General features: G+C 45.2%; 1 long non-coding RNA gene across 3 annotated transcripts in view; it reads left to right on the forward strand.

The window, feature by feature from the left end:
* LOC138740185 (uncharacterized) overlaps window positions 1–18,050 on the forward strand; it is a 135,521-nt gene that overhangs the window by 52,589 nt on the left and 64,882 nt on the right. For 2 of the 3 annotated variants that reach the window (XR_011342759.1, XR_011342771.1), the window contains exon 3: window positions 12,779–12,838. This is a non-coding gene — a long non-coding RNA (uncharacterized lncRNA). Of the gene's footprint in view, window positions 1–12,778; window positions 12,839–13,244; window positions 13,524–18,050 lie in introns of those variants that run through there. The other variant, XR_011342779.1, reaches the window with a different exon arrangement.

The raw sequence follows: 18,050 nt of genomic DNA on the forward strand, positions 1-18,050 counted from the left end.
TCACTTATGTGAAAGTTTAGCATCAAACTTCAATTACTTATGTGATTGTCTGCAAAAATGTTATCAGCAACTCAAGCCAGTGATGTATCCTTTCATAAAATAGCAAGGAATTTAATCTGAGATGTACCTTCTTCAGCTGATCTTTCATGCAGCAAGCCACAAAGTCCCACAATTTGCTACCAATAAAATCAACATTCAATTACCAGAAAATGAAAATCAAAGTTAAAAAAAAAACTGCAGATACTGGAAAGCTGATCTAGGAAACAAAACAAAAATTTGGAAACACCTTGGAGATCAGGAAATATCTACAGAAAGAGAAAAGGTTTGAATTTCAGTTCATAGATCCTTTAGCAAAACTACAAAATCAAGAAAACAAGTTAGTTTGAAGTTGCAGAAAGAGTAGGGAGGAGTGATAGAGTTAAAGGAAGTATCTCTGCAAGGGTTGCAACAGTTGTAAGCTATTTATAAAATTGTCAGATTGTTAGGTTAATCCATTGAAAGTACAGGTTGGTGGAGTGAAAAGTTAGGACCAGGCAGCTCAATCTTTGCTCTCTCTGGGTACCTTAGCACAATCATAATGAGAGTGGTCTCCTTTAAGATGTCACCGTGTTGCTCCATCAACACATATGAAAGCCCAAAGGAGATTTATGAAATGTGAAAAGGAACTTGGAAAGTACAAACACTTAAGTTAAAAACACAATGCCGGTGAAAAAGTGTACTTCATATAGCAAAGATAAAGACACATAACTAATGTTTTAGGCTAGAGTTTTTCATTAAAATATGGACAAAATGTGGGTGGGCACCTAACCAAAATGGTGGGATGGAAGGCACAGGGGGAGAAGCTTAGTCTCACAGGCAGGAGCTAATAGGTGGATAAGGGAGGGAGCAAAGAGTTCCTATGGAAGACGGAGAGGGGAAGATGTGTCTGGTGGTGGGATCTTATGTCAAAGATAAAGATACATAAGCAATATTTTGGGCTTGAGCCCTTCATCAAGGTATGAACAAAATGTGGGCAAGTGTTTGAACAAAATAGTTGGGAGAGGGTGGGGGGAAAGGAGCAAGGTGAGGAGCACAGTCCCAAAGGCAGGAGGTAAAAGGTGGCTAAGGGATTGAGGGCACACCAGCAAACAAGCTTATAGCAAAGATAAAGAAAGATAATCAATGTTTTGTGCTTGGACAGTTCAAATGATGTAAAGTGCATTGTTTGATCTGTTGAGTTTGTCTAGCATTGTGTTTTTACTTCAACCATTGTGTCTGCAGGCTTTCAAGCTTTACTTCTTACAAATACTTAAGGTTTGAATACCCTTTGGTTATTTTTAATTTAATCTTTTAAATTTTAATTGATTTTTAATTTAGAAATGCAACACAGTAACATGCCCTTCTGGCCCATGAGCCTGCACCACCAAAATAAGCTAAATTAACTTACCAATCCAGTGACCTATTCTGGACACATAACATCTCCTCATATCAGGAAGGTGCAACAGTGATTGCACTTCCTTATAAGAATGAAGCAGGCAAGGGTATCGTCTGTCATTTGCCAGCTTTCTAAAGCAGCTCCATTGAGAGTGTCCTAGGTTGCTGTAGAACATCCGTCCAAAGGCCATTCCACAGGACCATAAGAGCGGTAGAGAGGATCACTAGGATCTCGCTCCCCCTCATCGACATGATTTACCAGGATTGTTGTCTCGATAGGTATCACAAGATCAGTGAGGACCCTACCACCCCGCATGCAATATCTTTCAGCTAGTCCTGTCAAGAAAGAGATACAGGAGCATCAGAACCAGAACCACCAGGCTGAGAAACAGCTTGTTCTCATGGGCAGTGATACTGCTGAATGACTGATGAACTGCTCATACAAACTCTCTGTGAAACAACTACTTATTTAGCAATAATATTTCCTTATTTTAATATTTGAGTAATATTTGAGGGGAATCACGTTGCTCTCCATTGCAGGCAAAATCTTCGCTAGGATTCTACTAAATAGAATAATACCTAGTGTCGCTGAGAATATTCTCCCAGAATCACAGTGCGGCTTTCGCGCAAACAGAGGAACCACTGACATGGTCTTTGCCCTCAGACAGCTCCAAGAAAAGTGCAGAGAACAAAACAAAGGACTCTACATCACCTTTGTTGACCTCACCAAAGCCTTCGACACCGTGAGCAGGAAAGGGCTTTGGCAAATACTAGAGCGCATCGGATGTCCCCCAAAGTTCCTCAACATGATTATCCAACTGCACGAAAACCAACAAGGTCGGGTCAGATACAGCAATGAGCTCTCTGAACCCTTCTCCATTAACAATGGCGTGAAGCAAGGCTGTGTTCTCGCACCAACCCTCTTTTCAATCTTCTTCAGCATGATGCTGAACCAAGCCATGAAAGACCCCAACAATGAAGACGCTGTTTACATCCGGTACCGCACGGATGGCAGTCTCTTCAATCTGAGGCGCCTGCAAGCTCACACCAAGACACAAGAGAAACTTGTCCGTGAACTACTCTTTGCAGATGATGCCGCTTTAGTTGCCCATTCAGAGCCAGCTCTTCAGCGCTTGACGTCCTGCTTTGCGGAAACTGCCAAAATGTTTGGCCTGGAAGTCAGCCTGAAGAAAACTGAGGTCCTCCATCAGCCAGCTCCCCACCATGACTACCAGCCCCCCCACATCTCCATCGGGCACACAAAACTCAAAACGGTCAACCAGTTTACCTATCTCGGCTGCACCATTTCATCAGATGCAAGGATCGACAATGAGATAGACAACAGACTCGCCAAGGCAAATAGCGCCTTTGGAAGACTACACAAAAGAGTCTGGAAAAACAACCAACTGAAAAACCTCACAAAGATAAGCGTATACAGAGCCGTTGTCATACCCACACTCCTGTTCGGCTCCGAATCATGGGTCCTCTACCGGCACCACCTACGGCTCCTAGAACGCTTCCACCAGCGTTGTCTCCGCTCCATCCTCAACATCCATTGGAGCGCTCACGCCCCTAACGTCGAGGTACTCGAGATGGCAGAGGTCGACAGCATCGAGTCCACGCTGCTGAAGATCCAGCTGCGCTGGATGGGTCACGTCTCCAGAATGGAGGACCATCGCCTTCCCAAGATCGTATTATATGGCGAGCTCTCCACTGGCCACCGTGACAGAGGTGCACCAAAGAAAAGGTACAAGGACTGCCTAAAGAAATCTCTTGGTGCCTGCCACATTGACCACTGCCAGTGGGCTGATAACGCCTCAAACCGTGCATCTTGGCGCCTCACAGTTTGGCGGGCAGCAGCCTCCTTTGAAGAAGACCGCAGAGCCCACCTCACTGACAAAAGGCAAAGGAGGAAAAACCCAACACCCAACCCCAACTAACCAATTTTCCCTTGCAACCGCTGCAATCGTGTCTGCCTGTCCCGCATCGGACTGGTCAGCCACAAACGAGCCTGCAGCTGACGTGGACTTTTTACCCCCTCCATAAATCTTCGTCCGCGAAGCCAAGCCAAAGAAAAGAATATGTACTGTGCATATGTATCATTTGTCTGTATGTGACTTTGTAGATTTCGCACTGGGGACCAGAGAACGTTGTTTTCTACATTTGGATGATTAATAAACTTGAACTTGTACTTGAACTTATCCCTGTACATCTTTGGAATGTTGGAGGAAAATTGGGGAACCCAGGAAAAAAAAAAACACATACATGGGGAGAATATACAAACTTCTTTGCACTGGATTCAAATCTGGGTCACAATTACCCCAATACCTATGATAACAAAGTAGTGCTGGCACCTCTGCCTCATTCGTAACCACAGTGACCTCCCCGTGGACAATCATTTCAATTCCAAGTCACACTCCTGCACACACATCTGTCCATGGCCTTGTGTACTTTTCTACCCTGACCGCCCGCAGATTGGAGGAACAACATATTAATTTCCATCTGGGAACTCTCCAGCCAGATGGCATTAACATTGACTTTACTGCTTTCCATTAAACCTGCTTGTTTTCACCCCTTCCTCTTTTCCTGTCTTTCCAGATCTTCTAGCTACCCAGCCATCCCTCCTCCTCCTCATTGCTTCTGTTCCCTCCCTCCTTTCTCCACCTATCATCTCCTGTCTTTGCAAATCCCCTCCCCCACCCACTCTTTTGTTAGGATGCCTATCGACATTTTCTCATATTTTGATGAAGGGCTCAAGCCCGAAACATCAGTTATGTATCTTTACCTTTGCTTCATAATGGACACTGTTTCACTGTTTCATTTTGTGTTTTTTTTTACTTCAACCACATAATTTTTTGATTTACAAGTCACAAAGCAAGATCCAAGTGATCTTATTGATTACAAAAAAAATTGATAAAAATCCCCCATAAACTTAGAAAATTTAAATTTGTGGCAACAGAAGAACATCTGATATTTTTTTTTCCCCAAAGTTAGGCATGACATCATATCAGATAGTCATTGAGTATAAGTAGGAGGGACAGCATTTTTCTATCTCATCAATATTGAATATTGATCAATAAGGGAGGCAAAAGAGACTATATGTGATTGAGACATAGTTAATTTCAAATCAGTTGTTTTAGTTGATCCTAAAAGGGCAATTACAGGATTAGGTATCACATTCACATTGAGAACTAAAGGTAAGGTACTAAAGATATCGTCTCAATAAATGGAAAGAGAGGACAAGACCAAAACGTATGCAACAAATTACCTTCTTCAGTTTTTCACCTATCACATTTTAAGGAAATGTTAGAGTAAAATTTAACCAAATGAACTTTTGAAAAGTAGATATACTGCCTTAAATTGTAAAAGCGAATGTTTGGCACACAAAGAAGATGAATTTATCAGTTTTAAGATAGAATCCCATGTAGTATCCAAAAATAAAAGTTGAAGGTCTTACTCCCATAATTTTTAAAATCTTAACTCGAGAATTATCCCTAGACTTTAATAATAAATCTTATATAGCAGATATCAGTTTTTTAAAATTCAGTTTTAAATTATACATCACCCCTCCCATATTTATAACAAGGTCTTGAGGAAGTCTCAACATCATAGAGTTCAAAAAACTCGTAATTTGTGGGAATATAAATAAATGCTTTGGAAGTTTAAATTTAAGAGATAGTTGTTTGAATGAAGCTAAATGATTATCAAGAAATAAATCTTGAAAAGACCCAAATTAGATTTGGTCTATACTCGATAAGGTTGACATGAACTTTGGATAATTGCATTTTGCAGGAACTAGATAAAGAATGTAAGAATGCATCCCCTGTGGAATATTCTTGAACTCAAGAGCATATTTTAGAATAAGGAAAGACACGTTAATTTAGAAAGGAAAGAGAAGGGAATTTCTTCTTTCAGAATGTTGTAAACCTTTGGGATTCTTTTCCCCAGAGAATTATGAGAATGGGGACAATCATTGTATTCAGGGCTTAGATTTTTGTACTTTTCTCTTGGGTTGCAGGGAACAGGTAGACCTATACAAGGAGGCCAAGTTAAAATTAAACATAACAGCACAGAATGTGCAGTGTAGGCACAAAGTACCCTCTGGCTTAATCATCTTTGCACTTACTCTGTTTTTGTGTTTGTCTATAAAAGAATCAACTTGGCTATTGGAGACAGATTCTGATTAGAAGATGCAGGGATGCCATAGACAAGGTCAAAATAATCTAATCAGAGGTGCTATTTCTATGTCCTTATCAACAAAAAAAATGTTTGCGCTGCAGGAGCTGCTGTAACATCAACACTGCCGCAGGTACGGACCCAGGGAGAGCAGAAAGTGGACACACAGCGCTTCCCCATGGTGTTCAACCACCCAGTCCAAATGCTGAAAGCCCTGTAAAGACTCTAAATTACCTGTCAAAGGAGCTGATGATGTTTTATTTCATATCTTGAGACACGGCGGCTGGGCCCGCATGCCAGTGTTTGACAGCAGTTTCAAGGGACTGTGGACTCTGGAGGAGCAGTGGACTGGTGCAGGACAGCAGAAATGGGGAGAATAATCTATTTTTAAAGAGAAAAGCATGAGATGACACCATGGGAGACTGATTCATGAGAACCAGGTATCGGAACCAGGATTTGGGGGGATGCTGAGGAGAAAGAGGGCTCCAGAAGGGTCTTGGGTACTGAAGGCTACCTCGTTGTGCTGTAGGTTTGGATCTGTTCTCAGTTTGTCGACAGTTTGGAGGTTTGGAGTGCCTGGAGGTTTGAAGAGCTGCAACGGCTGTGGGAGTGCTAGAGGCAAATCCCCGGACACTCGGTGACTCCGGAGGCTTCTCTTTCTCTAATTATATGGGGCTCCGACAATATTAATGCGAATGGCGAATCTTCGTATGGCTTGTGGCAGACTAAAGGCAAATTTGTGTAATATTGCATTTCTGTTTTATTAATGCCAATAAATAGTATTTGATTCTGAACTTGTCGATCTCATGATGTTTGCACAAATCCCTATCAGTCAGCCTTAGTGAAATGAAGAGCTAAAATCTGTCAGCTTATCAAGTTGGTGTCTGAATTTTATCTTCCCTTAGTAAATTTCTTTGGTTCAATCCCCTACTAGTCTCTATGAAACTCCTATTAACCAATCCTGATTATACCAGCAATATCCAGCTATCTCAATCTTGAATGATCCAATTTGAAATGTCAACAATTCTTCCTTTCCCACTGATTCTGCTTGAATTGCAAAATTCATCCAGCAGATTGTTTTTAAACACAGGGATGCTTCTTCAGTAAAACACCTGGAACAGTTTGGAGGGCCTCATCCATTCAAGTAAATAAATTCCGGAGGTGAGGTGAGAAAGTAAAAGTTGACTGACTCTAAAGTACCATGTAGGTACTTTGGTAGCACCAAAGTCAATAAGACTCAAAGGGGTACACTCCTGTAGATGCAACTATGCCTCAAGCAAAGGAAAATGGCTATGGTTGTCAGAGATCAATCATCCCAGCCCTAAGAAGTCATTAGAAGCAAAAAAAAGGCAGCATTACTGGACCTGCTGTGATAGTAGTTCTGCCACTGGAGCGTGATCTACCATCACTTACTTGAAAGACTATTGTAGAGAAACCAATAGGCATTTATTCACTTAAGAACACAAGTATATCCCTACTGTTCAGTTCCTGCACTGAGCTGCAGGAGGCTATGAAACAGTCACCTTTATACAGGAACCTGTGAGGAAGGGCCACAGGTACAACCGGCCAATAGGTGTGCCTGGCCAGATAAATATACAAAACAATGGTCTACTACATTCACCCCTTTCTTTAAAAAAAGAGTCCAGTGGAACTTGCAAGGTTATAATTCAAAGTCACAAGTTCAATCTTTCAGGATGTCTTGTCGTTCGCTGGGACCATCGATGCACTGGTTGTGGCTGGGGTTCTACGGTGGTGTCCTGGATGGTCTTGGGCACCTGTGCATACTCGTCCATGTTCTGCTGAGTCTGGATTAACTTCCCTTGGGACAGAAGCAAGTGCATCTTGTGTGTTCGATGGTGAGGGGTGATCAGCCATGGCATCCAGGACCCCTGATGGAGCAAAGTCCCTGACAGTATCTTCATGTCCGGGTATTCCTCATGGGCATTGGGGGTTGGCATAGAGGTGGTGGACCCTTTTCTACCATGGGGGAGGGGGGTGGAATAAAACCTATGGCTCATCACTTGCTTCCAGAGTAGGACAGATCCTGGGGATGTCAACCACATTGGAAATGTGGTCCCAGTTGCAGATTTAGTGGGAAAGGAAAACATGTGTTCATGCAGTGCAGTGACTGTGGCCAGACATAACAAGGACCTGACGGAGTGGAGTACCTCCAGTCGTCTTGCCAGCGAGAGACTGAGAGGTCCTGAGACTGCAGTGCTAGAAGGACTTCCTTCCAAACTGTAGTATTCTCTCTTTCGACTTGCCCGTTGCACTGGAGGCTATAACTTGTGATCCTGCTCGTGGCAATGCTTTTGGCCAACAAGTTCTGGCTCAGCTCATCATTCATAAAAGATGGCCCCCAGTAACTGTGGATATAACTGGGGAAGCCAAACAGAGTGAAGAGGCAATGCAGGGCCTTGATAACTGTGGCAGCGGTCATGTCCGAGCAGGGGATGGCAAATGGGAAATGAGAGTGTTCATTGGTGATGTGGTCAGTGGGAGGAAGGGGGCCTTTAAAATTGACAAATGGGTGGGTGGCTTTAATTATGCCCTGTCTGGCCAGTAGAAGTGCTGCTTACAGTTTATTGAGAAAGACCTTGCAGTTCTTTGTCATGGATCTGATCTCGTCAATGGAGTACAGCAGGTTGTGTGCTTTGACAAAGTGAAAAGAAAAACCTAGTAATTCTGGGGGTGGCAGAGATCATTGTGGAGATTTTGCAGTCAGTTGATCTATGTGCTGGCACAGGTCCTGCAGGACAGGGTGTCTGGCAGCTCATTTTGTTTCCATGCCCAGCACTGAAAATTATAATTGTAGGTGGACAGTTGAATCCTCCATCTCTGTTTTTGTCATTTTGATTTTACCCCATTTTTGATTGTTACAAATGAATGCAACTGAGCTTCGATTAGTCAGCAGGGAAAATCTCTTACTGGCCAGGTAATGGACCCCATGCCACTCTGTCTCAATAATGACCTGGGCATTTTTCATGATGAAGAAGTGCCGAATCTTGTGGCCCTGTGGGTTGCGTAAAAAGAAGGATTCTGTCCTGCTTGCCTGGTTGCTGCTAGGGAGAAGTATAACACATTGTTTACCACCTGAAATTGGCTGGATTCGTCCACAGCATGCATTGTGGCCTTAGAGATATCTGCCTTAATGCGATTGAAGGCAGCATGGGCTTTCACTATGAGGCAGAAAGTTGTAGATTTGATGAGACGGCGGGTCTTGTCCGCATAATTGGGGACACCCTGAGCATAATAAAGAAAGAACCCAAAGCACCTCTTCAGGGCCTTGAGGCTGTATGGTAGGAGAAGCTCCAGGAGCAGCCGCATGAGGTCAGGGTCCAGACCGATGACTCCATTCTCCATCACAGAGTCAAGGATGACTAGACCGGTTGTGTGGAACACACACTTACCTTTGTTATATGCAAAGTTAAGGAGCTTGGCTGTTTAGAGAAATTTCTGGAGATTGGTGTCATGGTCCTGCAGGTTGTGGCCGCAGATGGTGACATTAGTGATGTACGAGAAGGTAGCCCGCAACTCATATTGATCCACCATCCAGTCCATCTCCCGCTGGAAGACCGATATACCATTCAAGACACCAAAGGGGACCTGCAGGGAATGGTACAGGCTTCAACCCACCTCGAACACCATATACAAGTGATAATCTGGGCGGATGGAGATTTGATGATGTGCCGATTTTGGGTCAATGGTTGAAAAGTTCTTACTGGGCAATTTGGTTGACCGTGTTAGTGATGTGTGGGAGGGGATATGCATTCAATTGCGTGTAATTAATAGGCTGACTAGAGTTGATGACCATCCTTTTCTCTTCCCATGACCTCCTCCTTGAGTAAATGCTGTACCTTTGCCCAGATGAAGGCCCTGTCCCTGGCACTGTACTGCCTACTTTTGATGGGGACGGGTTTACAGTCAGGAGAGAGGTTGGCGAATAGCGACAGGGCAACAATTTTGAGTGTGGAGAACCTGCATTTTGTGTCTGATTAGTGGTGGGATTGCCAGTTTGAAAACTGTCAATTGCATACAGTGAGGGGTGGATGAGGTCCATTAAACACCATCATCATGCTTTTAAGGTGACACTGGAAATCCAAACCCAACAGTACAGCAGCGCAAATCTGAGACATTAACATCATCTAAAGTCTTTGTTTTCAGTACCCCACACCATTAGAGTCACTAACTAAGCAGAAGCTCCGGATATCTGCTCTGTGTGACCTAGATGCTAAGGAGATCTTCTGTCTCACCGGCAGAACAATGAACGAAAAATGCTATACTGTGTCTGGGTGGATGAAGTTCTCTGTGCTTCCACTATCGAATAGGCAATTCATCACTTGGTTGTTTACCTGATATCCATCATTGACCTGGTGAGTTGATGTGGGCTGTTCTGGTTGACCATGATGGAGGCCAGTGTTGGGTGGCTGCACATCGCAGTTGTGGGCGGCAGCGGTGTCCGAATGGCAGCCCCCAGGGCCCACACATGGCACTGCTGGGACCTGAAGATGGCATCCAAGATGGCTGTCTCCATGGCCCATGCATGGTGCTGCTGGGACCTAAAGATGGCACAAAAGATGGCGGCTCCAGGGATCGCACATGGTGCTGCTGGCTCTGGGTGATTATCGTGTCTGGGACATCATCCCCCATGATCCATACGCGGCACTGCTAGGAAGGCATTTGGAGTTACACACTTTGGCATAGTGACCATTCTTCCCACAGCTAGAACAAAATGAATCCTTCGCTGGACAGCATTTCCTCTGATGCTTGCCCAAGCCGCAGAAGTAAAACTTTGGGTTCCTCCATAGCATCACAGCAGTAGACGGGTTGCCGCTGGAGCTGGGCAAATACTGTGTGAGGTGGTCGCTGAAAACTGACGCTGTGATCGAGTCGTTAGTGGAACGTGAGGGTGTCCCAAGATGGCAGTGCCTGGGGTAACCACAAGGTGGCCCTGTTGTCGGATGAGTAGACCACCATATTCTGGAGAGCCACCTGCAGCATATCTGCCAGGTCAACTGCTCTCTGCAGACTGAGTTCCCTTGCTCCTAAAGTCTCTGTCGTATGTAATTCAACCTGATCCTCGTGACGTAGGTGTTCCAGATCAGATCCTCTGTGTACTCCATGGCAGACTCAGCTTTGCATTTGCAGGCTCTGCCGAGTACTCACAGGGGCCGAAGATATTCAGCGTTTGACTCACTGGGTTGTTGTTTTCAAATCACTGGAAGGTGTCTAGCATAGGCAACATTGATTTTACACAGGTATTTTCCTTTGAGGATATCCATGGCCTCCTGGTATGATGTAGTGTCCCTCATCATGGAGTACACCAGGGTGCCAACCCAGGATTGCAGCACCTGCCGTTTGTCAGTCTCCGATCGTACAATGGTAGAGGAGGCCTGCAGGAATGCTTCAAAACAGCCAGAGCTCAAAGTTGGTAGATGCTTCAGGTGATTGAGAGCTGATTTCCAGCCTTTCTGGCTTGAGGATCTGCTTCATTACAAATAACTTTAAGTAAATAAAATTGATGCACCATCAATTGTTGAAAGGCAATTGTAGAGAAACCAACAGGCTTTTATTCACTGAAGAACACAACGCATCCATATGTCCAGTTTTCCTGCACTGAGCTGTAGGGTGCAATGGAACTGTCACGTTTATACTGGAGCCTGTGGGGAGGGGCTACAGGTACAAGCGGACAATAGGTTTGCCTGGCCAGACAATTATACATAACTATGGTTTACCACAGTGTGGACCTGTGGGGAGCAGAGAGTGAAGTCACAGCGCTACCCTGCAGGGTCCAATTGCCCAGTTTTAACGCCTTCGGCTCTGTGCAGGCTTTAAACTGCCTGTTAAATGAGCCAACAGTGGTTTATTTTTAAATTCAGCAACCATGAGGTCTGGGTTAAAGATGTCGGCCCTTTCGATTGGCAGCCGCCATAAGAGATTGCAAGGTCTAGGGACATGGAGAACTAGTGTAAGGCACTGGAAAATATGGAGGTCCCCCACACTCCCTCTCCCCCCCCTCACCATTTGTGAAGGAGAATTAGAGGAAAAGACATGAGAGGGTGACCGCGGAGGGGCTCTGAAGCTGAAGAGCACACAGGCGGGCTGTTGGCAACTCGAGGTGAGAAAAGCAAACAGGATGTGGGGTGCTGGCAACTGCAGTCAAAGGACATCCACCAGGTTGTGAACTGTTGGAGACTGGCTTGAAACTGGCTGAAGGGATACCTTGTATTTGAATCAAGATGCGAGAGGGTGTGGAGGGTGCTGGAGGCTTCTTGATCATGTCAGAGATGTCCATCTGGAGCTTAGGTTGTTTTGTTTGAAGGATCTGTGTCTGCAGAGGTTGTGGAAATGCTGGCAGTGAAGTCATGGACATTCAGTTACTCTAGCGGGACTCTCTCTTGCTTCTCTTTCTCTGGTTGTTGGTGATGAGGCGCAATTTCTGCTGATAGCGAATCTTTGTCTTACGGTAGACTATAGGAAATTTCATGTAATATCACAATTTCAGTTTTATCACATGACAATAAAATAATCTTGATTCTTGAAAGGTCTAAAAATTATTCAGGCTAGGGTTGATAGGTATCAAATCAAATTTACCCCACAGAAATACATTTAATGGCATTAGCATTACCAAGTTCTCAAGCCTCAATACCTAAGGGTTCACCATTGACCAGGTACTCAACTAGACCTACCTAGGAACTCTTACCTAGTATCCTGTGTTCCTCTCCCTGCTCCTTCCTCCATCTTCTCCTCTCTCACTCTCAACCTGTCTTTTTATTCAGGTGCCTGTCTGTTTCCACTTATACTTAATAGGAGAGACCAGACCTAAAACATTGCTTATTCTTTACTTCCCATGAATGCTGCAAAGCTTCTCCTGAATGCTTGTGTTTTGCAGCCACATAAGTACAGGCATACCTTGTAAAACATGTTTAGTACATTCCAAACAAGTTCAGTGTTATGGAAAACTGCACTGTGCAAAGCAATATTACAATGTAATTTAATGTAATATGTTTCAATTCTATAATTATTTATTCTTTTACCTAGAACTCATATAAAAACCTGTGCATAAAATATTTAAAAGGGATATATAAAACTGAAAAATGACATCTATCTTTATTGGCAATAAGTGAACATTGTTTATTTAAGAAAATATTTGTATAACCTACACTAGTTTGCATTTCTTTACTTTCAGCTCCCCCTGCCTGTCTCTGGCAATCTCAGCCCGCAACGCTTATTGCACGTGATCCATCAGGTGAGGAGGGGGTGGGGGGAGAAGGCAGTCTTGGGGCTGCAGAGACAGTGACTGACTGCCTGGGATGGAGACTGCTCGAAATGGTCACCGTCCACCCGGGACGGGTGTGTTATATTATAACCCGCGCTATTCAAAACAAGTGTTATTAAGGGTATGCCTGTACTGTAAGCACAAGAGCAGGTCAGGGGCTGAGGGCTGAGTTTCCTGTGATAAATGACTCATGTCTGGAATGCAACAGTCCTAAATTCCTCTGTTATTGGTTTGTTTGAATGGACTTTGAACTTCAAAAAATGAAACCAGAGGAGTGGATTCAAGAAGAAGAAAGAAACCATGAAAATAAATTGTAGTGCTCTGCTCTTAATTTGTTATTATTAACTTTCTGTTTCCTCACTTCCTTTTGCTCCAGTGTCTCATGATTGTATATCGCATTTACACAGACTTCAGTATTTCAGATACCTCATTACTCCGCTATGAGAACATGTTGTGACAAACAACCACATCTCCAATGTCCAGTAATAACTTGTTCTGAATGATTGGAGGTCACAGCCAACTGAATTATAGCAAATTGGAAACAGAACTGCAAAATAAATCTTAGCCTCTGAAGAAGTTAAATTTGTTTCTCACTGAAAACCATCTTCCCAATTCATAACAGCAGGACACTACAGTGGAATACAATGAAAACTGATGAGACCATCTTAAAAAAAATGGTTCAATGCTTTTGTTTGTATTTAACATGCAAATACATCTACATTAGTAATAAGCAGCTCAGGATATTGTTCTGACTGATTAAAAGTTTTCACATTTTATCAGCATTCTAAGCAGAATTTGACAGAAGATGTAAATAAATGCATTCCAATTAAACTGCTTGAAAAGAGCTAACTGTATTTCATTTTGCTCAAATTTGCTCTGTTATTAGCTCCAGGGATTGCCCAGAAATCAGTATTTTCTGACTATGAAGATGCAAACACTAAATTACCAGGAAGAGTTAAATTTACATCTCAATGAATGTTGTTCCACAGGCAACAAACTCCTGATCCCTTGTTTCCTTTTTTTTTGTCATCTTTCTTATGACATTTAAACACTTGACCCTTCAATGTCTCTCCTTTTGACAGAAGCCAAAAATAATCCCTTTCCCTTGCTCTCTCTTCCTAAATCTCCAAGTGAAATGATTTTCTAAAAAGATGCTATTATAGCACAAGCTTTACTTGTAGTCCTTTTGACTGCACTAATTTAAAACTTGCTCTGCTCGTGAATGAATATATATTTTCTAAGGTTACATGGTTTCTTGAACATAAACCCAAAGTTTCAAGATATAATGAGCATGACACATCATAGAGTTCTACAGCACAGAAATAGGCCCTTCAGCAAGCCTACTGCAGGGGGGCAACCTGTGTACCTGCAGAAGAGCACTGGAAGACAAGGCAACACCAGGCCAGCTATCAATCAGCTGAATTCACCAAGTCACACCTGGTCAGCTGCCAATCATCCTCCAGGATATAAGCTAGATCTGGCCCCTTGAGGCCAGTTTCAGAGCTTGCACAGCATTCTCACAGCCAGCTCTGTAGAAGTTTATGTTGAATAAAGCCTGTAGAACAGACTTCTTGCTTGGTGTCTGCTTTCTGTTCGATAGCGCAACACAATTTATTCAACATAAAATTTGAAGCTGCTATGGAAAAGCTTCAGAGCACCGGGAGCCTCGAAATAGGTCCCCGCCACCCGGAAGCGCAGGCACGCTTCAAAATCTGGAAGCACATGGTCAAAACAATCATCGAGGCACATGCCAACGACATTGAGGACTCTGACAGAAAAAGGCGTGTTTTACTCTGCTTGAACCTGGGTCCCTGAGCTTTCCAGGCCCTCAAAAACTGCATTGGGTACTCGGAAGCAATGAACCTCTTAGAGACCATGTATAAATCTCCCACGAATGTGGTCTTCGCAAGGAACCTTCTGAGTATTCATGCATAGCTGCCCAGAGAGATGACAGAGTCCCGACGTGTCTGGCAGAACCTGGGGTGAATGAAAGGGAGGTCGAAAGGTTGATCACTCCCTGGCAAAAACAGTGAAGGTAGTTTGAGCCCTGGAGGCAGCAGCCCTGCACACCAAAGCCTTCAACTCCAGGCTTCCCAAGGCCTCTGTGTGGTCAACACAGACAGCAGCTATGGCCCAAAACCAGACGGTGGATGAGAACATCGCTACTGCGGATGCACCGCACCCTTGTAAGTACTGTGGGTCCTGGTGTGGGTCAGATCGATGATCACATCAAAACTGCCTGGCCAGAAATCAGTACTGTTCAAGATGTGGCAAGAAAGGCCATTTCGCTAAAGTATGCCTTTCAAAGCCTGCCGGTAGCTCAGCGGCCCTCTTCGACCCCCTCCTGCTCAATCCCCGCCAGATGCCACCATTGCTCTTGCAGCCACTTTTGGCCTGCCCAACCCATTGGCCCAACTTCCGTCCTCGCCATCAACAATTGCCACGTGCATGCCATGTGTCCGGACCAGCCCTCACCCTCACCAACGCCGGCCCACTAATGCGCCACGTTCGTGGACTACAGTAATGTCACTTCCGGACCACGGAGTGATGTCACTTCTGTCACCCACAATGAAGTTACCAGCACCGAATGCTGATGGCATGATGTCACTTCCCCCAGCACAACCAGTGCTGCTGGGGAGTGTAATGGAAGATTTAAACTGTGTTTTTTACTTCTGCAGCTGCAAGGCTGAGAACCTGCTTGTTATTTAGAATCAGCAGACATAATCTAATTTACACCATGAGGCCCAGGAAGCACATTTAGTAGACACACCTAAATTCCACCATGGGGCCCAGGATGCAGTTGAATCAGTAGACATTATCCAACTTCCACCATGAGGCCCAGAGATGCAGTTTTCTTTTGTTGGTTGCAGATTGTCAGGAGACCTTGAAGATAATTAAATCATTTGTTCAAAGATATAAGATCTGAAGTAAACAACTTTTGGTAATATAAGCCATGGTCCCACTGCTGAAGTTTGAGACTCTCCAAGAGGTGGCAACATCTCTCAGCAAGAAGAAGAACTTCAAGATTCCAAACCAATGTCCAGGTCCGGGGAGGTGGAGAAGCTACTACCGGCGCCCCGACAACCTACTACAAGTGTGCAGTCATCGCCTCGCTTTGGCAGTTGGGACCAGTCCAGGCATTGATAAGTATAATTGGGAAGGGCTCGCTTGTTGTAGTGTGAATTCAGCTTTAAATTTAGTAATAAATATTTGTATAAGCTGAACTGCTCTCGGTGTGTGTCCATTTTCTTTCGGTAGCTCGAACACTGTGACCAATCTAAAATGATCAAAATGAGAGGTATAAGTTTACCCAAGACAGGGAGGAAGACCAGTCATGTCGCCGCCACGCACCCCCACATGGTGCCACCATATTGGGCTGGACAAGTGCAGATGGCACAGCTACCAAGGCACTCCCAGACCTACAAGGAGCACAGCACCGATGACAATGTGGTCAACACGGGCACTGACTAGGCTGCCCTATTTATGCACCCTATACCTCTGGATGCCACTGATTGTCACCCACTGCACCCCGCCGATCGCCACCCAACACCTATGGAGAGCGCCACCAGTGAACACTCACCTCTCGCGACAACTGCCGAGGATGCTGCCAGCCACAACTCACCTCCGCCATTGGGAAACAATGACTCTGACCCCAAGATGGTCCTAGCAGACACCACTCTGACCAGAGACATCCCACACGGCCTCAGGTGCTCCATGATGGATGTCAAAACCAATGGGCAGGTAACAAAGTACCTAATTGATAGTGGCACCACCGAGAACTTTATTCACCCCAGTGTGGCCCACTCCGTAAAACTGAAAATCCACTCCATCACCTTCACCGCCCAGCACTGAACTATTAATACCCTTGGGTGCTGCTCAGCACTGTGGTGGGGGGGGAGGCAAACACTGGGTTCAGGCTCCTGGTCATGCCCAAACTCTGCGCCCCGGTCCTCTTGGGCTTAGACTTCCAATGCCACCTGCAGAACATCACCCTCACCTTCGGGGGGCCCCTACTCCCACTCACAGTGTGCCGTCCAACCAACCCAGGCCAACCTGCGCTCTCTCCACACTGCGCATTGCCCATCCTGCCCGCTTCTCATACCTCATGTCAGACTGCAAGCTGATAGTCGCCAGAAGTAAGCACTATTGTGCCGTGGACAGACAGTTTATCAAGGCAAAGGTGATGCGGCTTCTGGCAGAAGGTGTCATAGAGCCCAGAAAAAGCCCATGGAGAGCCCAAGTCCTAGTGGTCAAAGGAGGCAGCAAGCCAAGGATGGTCATAGATTACAGCTAGACCATCAACTGGTACATCCAGCTGGATGCCCACCCCTTACTGAGGATAGCCGACATGGTCAACAAGATAGCCCACTACCGGATCTTCTCTATGATTGACCTGAAGTCAGCCTATCACCAACTCATAGGAAAAGCCTTACACTGCCTTTGAGACAGACGGGTGCATTTACCAGTTCTGCTGGGTTCCATTTGGGGTCACAAATGATGTCTCCATCTTCCATCGGGAGATGGATCAGATGGTAGACCAGGTAAAGGAGACTTTCCCATACCAGGATAATATCACCATCTGTGGCCATGACCGGCAGGACCACGATGCAATCCTAGAGAAATTTCTCCGGACGGCCGAGGAGCTGAACCTCACTTACAATAAAGTAAAGTATGTGTTCAGCACCACCTGTCTTGCCACAGGTGTCATCGGCCCAGATCCAGAACTGATGCGCCCATTAATGGAGCTACCCCTTCCCCTCACTCTCAAAGCCCTCCACAGGTATCTTGGCCTTTTCTCATACTACTCACAGTGGGTTTCCCGCTTCTCAGACAAGGTCCGCCTACTGGCCTAGGCCACAATTTTTCCTCTCCCACCTGAGGCGCAGGGTGCCTTCACACACATCAGGCAGGGTATCGCAGACACCATGATGCAGCCCGTGGATGAGGGCTCCCCCTTTCAGGTGGAGATCGATGCTTCTGATGTGGCCCTCGCAACTACCCTTAACCAGGAGGGTTGCCCAGTCGCCTCCTTCTCCAGAACCCTCCACAGTTCCGAGCTAGGGTATTCTGCCATTGAAAAGGAGGCTCTGGTGATCATGGAAGCGGTCTGCCACTGGCGATATAACCTGGCTGGCAGGAGGTTCACCCTCCACATCGACCAGTGTGCAGTGGCGTTCATGTT

Source organism: Narcine bancroftii, chromosome 1, assembly GCF_036971445.1.
Source record: "Narcine bancroftii isolate sNarBan1 chromosome 1, sNarBan1.hap1, whole genome shotgun sequence".
NCBI lineage: Eukaryota > Metazoa > Chordata > Chondrichthyes > Torpediniformes > Narcinidae > Narcine > Narcine bancroftii.